The 5,008-nt window shown below is 42.5% G+C and overlaps 1 protein-coding gene across 1 annotated transcript in view; it reads right to left on the bottom strand.

Annotated features, from left to right (window-relative positions):
- Positions 1–5,008, bottom strand: part of LOC107096487 (brain-specific angiogenesis inhibitor 1-like) — a 218,576-nt gene that overhangs the window by 63,561 nt on the left and 150,007 nt on the right. The window lies entirely within an intron of this gene.

Raw genomic sequence — 5,008 nt, 5'->3', positions numbered from 1 at the left:
TTAAAATATAGGTGCTAAAATATAGGCTGTGCCCTCAAAACCTTCCCTGGTGGGATAAACCAGTGGACCCCCCCCCCCCCCAAAGAGCTACAGTACCTTTCCTAGATGCCAACACTTTTCTGGGAGCATCGTACTTCAAACAGCCACAACGTTCCTTAAATTCCCAGCTGGTTAGGCTTCCATCCCTAAGGACTTCCTCACTGCAGCATGTCTATGTCATCTAGATCCCTCAGTGACCACTGTAGATGGTTTTGGCTTTCAGAGTATTTAGCCTGACCAGTAAACATTACAGTAGCAGCCATTCAAAACTCCACTTTCCTTGATGCGTCCTTGGCTGGTCTTTGGCTGGTCTCCTAAAATTCCTTTTTTAACATCTAAAATAATCTGTCATGATTTGTGGACATTAAGATCTAAAGAGAAGCATCATCTCCTGATCAGACCCTGTAATTCAAAACAGATGCACCTGAGTTTTATTGTCATCGGCTGGATCAGATCAGGAACGACATCAGTCCCTCTCTTTGTTGTCTACAAATAGCAGAATTACTTAGAACTAGAGGCTCGTTATGCCTAGAATATATCTGCATGTCACTGCAAAGAAAAAAAATCCCATGAAACCTCCTCCTACTTCAGTTCTACCTGAAAGAATGAGGAATATTTCACACATTTTATTCCCTCTTCAGCCCACCTCACCATAGTGTCCTTATTTCTATGTTTTGCTTCCACTTAATGACAGGTTTGCTCATTTGGTGAGCAGACACTAGGATGGCCTGAAGCCTACAAACTGGACCGGGCCCATTTGTTGTTTTTACAGTTTAGGCTCACTGGCCAAAAAGGCGCCTCAGCACGTGTACGACAGCAACGGCAGGCAGCACATTTAAAGCAGACAAAAGCCTTTCACACAGAACCCACAACCGTACTTTCACTCATTCATTGATTCAGGTCCGGTTCTGGCAGGAAGCCATCTGGGACTTCAGCCTCTAACTGTTAACTGATAGCAGAATGAAAGGAGGGAAGTTAGACCCACAGGAAAAAGGTTAGAGAGTGTGATCGAAAGGAGTAGGAGACAGAGGAGAGGAGCAATGTGGAGCTGTTTGTCATGCTGGGGGTGTAGGAGCAGAGCTGCAGGCAGAGAGGCGACCATGGTGGAGGGGGGGGTCCTCCCAGGCCTCCATCACACTTGTGAACACACAGCAGCGCTTCTGGAGAGAAGTTCTGGTGGGAATGCAATTCTAAAGTTCAAGCTAATGCTTATATGATCACATGCTAACCATGCTAACGTTAAACTGGTTGCTAGAGGCTACTTCAAGGCAAGGGCAATGAACAATGCAAACTAATTGTCACATAAAATCAGGTCATGATAAAACAAGCAACCTTCTTTAATAATCTGGAGTTCTACCAGAACCGGTCCAGAACTAGAGGTGGTTGGCTGACCCATTTGTCTGGATTAGACCTCAAATCAAATCCCTGGAGCCCTCTAGAATTAGACAACTTTTATTTCGTTTTGTACAGCTCTCGTGACATTTCCATTCCATAAAGTGCAGCAGTGATCAAATTTAAACAGTGTGGGAGAAAAAACAAGGTGCAAAAAACGCATTGATCTGGAAGTTTAGAGCATTAGATATATGTTTATATATATCTTTATTTTGATAAAGCTTCTAGTTAGAGTGGCTCAGGTTATCCTGAGCTATCTCTATAGTTCTGCTGCTATAGGCTTAGACTGCTGGAGGACATAGGGACCCCTTTTTCATCATTCTGCTTCATTCTATCTCTATTCTCCCACTCTGCAGAATCTGTTAGTTCAATCTCTAACGTTCTGCTCTCTCTGCTTTTTCTCATAGTAGCTTCATCTGGTCTGTTCCTGTTTGGCTGTGACTCCATCCTGGAGAGAAATATCAGCTGTGCTGCTGCCATCAACACCTTTGTTTATAGATGTTGGAGCTTGGCCTGTTTTCCAGTGTAGTCCTGTTTCTCTGACTGTGACTAACTGGATGTGCTCTCTTCATCCTCTGACATGGGAGCTCCTTGAACCCCAGTCCCAGTTATTTGAGTTTAACATTGATAACAAGTCTGAATTCTGAGAATGAAGTCAGTCATTTTTCATATTAAACTCATATGAAATTTTAAAAATTCTGTTGCTCTTCTGTAGCAGTGCTTTCAGTAACTGGGCAAGCAAAATAAACATATAAGCTGAATCCCACTGGTTTAGTTAACAGGATAGGGCTCACAGATGGAGGTTCACTACAGTCTGACTGAGAGGCTGGTAAACATTGGCTAGAAATTTATCTAAATCAAAGAAGACCACCGTGGGGCAAAACAGGACTAAACTTGACTAAGAGCATCAGACGGTCATGGTAATGAAATAAGGAGTGAGAGCAGGTGTGACCAGGAAGAGAAACAGGCACATTGTCCACTCCTTCCCTCTTTGGTGCATTTTCTAGTCTGCAGCAGCTCAAAGAAGGTTGTAAAGTTCAAACCAAGGAGGGAGATGGGATGTAGTGAAAGACTGAGCTGGTGAACCATCCTGTTAAAATACCAGAGGATAAAATGCAGCAACATGTGGAAGAAAGGCAGCAGAGCAGTGGTGTAGTCCAGGGTATATGCAGGTATACGGCGTATACCCATTTATTTTTCTATCAGCATTGCTTTTCCCCCTTTCTAAATCCCCCTTCATCCACACTATCAAGCAGAATCTTTGAGCTAAATTTTATTTTTTTTTCCTTGAACAGCGAAGGAATCACCATGGCTACCCTGCTTCTTATTGGCTAGTACTCACTGCTTTTACTGAACCCATTGGTTAACCAGTGAGCCAGGGTGGGTCATGCTGACATTAATATTGCTCACATATTAAATAACATTCAAAAGTTTACTTTAATTGATTTGTCTTTAGGATTAGCAAAGAATCTGTAATATGAAGCTAGCTCCTCAAACAACACTTTCATTTCCTACTTACAAACGTCCTCCTGAATTAATACCAACATTAAAGTCATTTCATCCCAGCGCTGCGTGTCCCGAGCCCGTGACATCATCAATGACCCCTCACCCCCCCCACCATGGGAAGAGGCTTCACAGCGTTCAATGCAGGACCAGCAGGTTCTGCAGCAGCTTCTTCCCCACCGCCATCACACTGATGAACTGTCCCAGACTCTGCATTACTCTGATGACACCAAACCAACAATACTGCATATTTGCACCATAGATAATAATTCTCTGAACTTCCAGATCAATGGGTTATTTTTGCACCATGTTTTTTTCTCCCACACTGTTTACATTTGATCACTGCTGCACTTTATAGATGCTGTCAGTGACGATGAACGTGTCTCTTCATCCTTAAAGATGTCGGTACAACTTTGGAAGACGACAGCAGCTATTTCACACACCCACTCACACCTAAGGAGGATTTAGAGAAGTCAATTAACCTAACAGTCCTGTTTTTGAACTGTGGGAGGAAGCCGGAGTACCCGGGGAGAACCCACGCATGCTCAGGGAGAACATGCAAACTCCATGCAGAAGGACCCAGGGCCGGGAATTGTTCCCTAAACCTTCTTGCTGCAAGGCAGCAGCGCTATCCACTGCACCGCTGAGCAGCCCTCTAACATATTTTATTTAAATAAATGTTTAATAACTAACAGTAACCCCATGTTAACCTGATGTGTGTTTTCTCTCCATGCAGGCTGCCTGTGTTTCCAGTGAAACCATCAAACTGCTCCTGATTCAGTTCGTTTTAATAGCAGCTGCACTAACTGCTGCCAATCAGCTGTTCAAAGAGACGATTTATTAAAGGTAGTAGTGACTCGCTCAGTGAGAGAATAGGTGTCATCCATGTGGACAGACACAGGAATCAGGAATAGTTCACTCAGCATCCATCATTATCTCTAGTCTGTGTGCAGCGTTTAGTTATTTCATCATCCTGTCCTAGCCCAGACCAAATAGCATAAATTAGATGAGTGAATACTACGAATGAATATTTGGATAAACTATATAGAGCGGTCTGACATGTCCTTGTTTATGGGCTGCACTTCTCCAGGGATCATTACACTATTGCATATCTGCCCTTTGCTTTATCACCTTCCAGGATCTCCAGGCTACAGCTGATCAGCAGCTAAACCAGGTGGCCACAAACTTCTTAGACCGGATCAAACTTCTGCTGCATAAACGCTGCAGCTCACAAACCACAACACAACCTGGAACATAAAGAGTCAGAAACCTTCCTGTGAGTCTGATTTAAAAAAACACAAATAAAAAAGTCTAAATATTTAACTTAAATATAAAAAAAGAAATCTGCACCCAAATAAAAACAGAAATGTAAAAGAAAACCTAACTTAATTCAAAAGAAATAATCAGTAACTTAAATATGTATGAAGGCAATTAAAATCTTTAACTCAAAGAAAATAAGATGAATTTGAAATTAGATTAAAAAAAAGCAATCATTTTAATTTTATAAAAAAAAACAAATCAGATTATTTAAGAAATCTGGGTTAAAAAAAAAGGAAAAAAACACACTTTTAACTGAAAAGTGCAAAAGTACAAAAACAAAATCTCTAAACTGATATAAAACAAAAAAGAAAGAATAAAAATCTACGAATAAACTTAAAAAATGAATCTGCAGCTGAAAACTCAAAGCTGTTTAGTAGAAGTGGATCCGATTCTGCTGGTTCCTGGAACACGAGCAGCAGCTTCCTGCTTCACAGCCTCTGTGCCAATGCTGTTGCCACGGCAACCAGTGAAAAAGATGCTTGTGAGGTAATTTCCAGTCTAATAATAACTAATGGCAGACAATGAAGCTTCCCTTCTCCATCATGGATGGATCCCAGCAGGCCGCCGCTGGGTCGCTGTGGTTCTGTTGGGTTCTTCTCCATCATGGATGGACCCCAGCAGGCCGCTGCTGGGCCGCTGTGGTTCTGTTGGGTTCTGTTGGGTTCTTCTCCATCATGTATGGATCCCAGCAGGCCGCCGCTGGGCCGCTGTGGTTCTGTTGGGTTCTGCTGGGTTCTTCTCCATCATGTATGGA

This window comes from Cyprinodon variegatus, unplaced genomic scaffold, assembly GCF_000732505.1.
Source record: "Cyprinodon variegatus isolate N-32 unplaced genomic scaffold, C_variegatus-1.0 Scaffold627, whole genome shotgun sequence".
NCBI lineage: Eukaryota > Metazoa > Chordata > Actinopteri > Cyprinodontiformes > Cyprinodontidae > Cyprinodon > Cyprinodon variegatus.
This window is presented reverse-complemented; position numbering and strand designations above follow the sequence as displayed.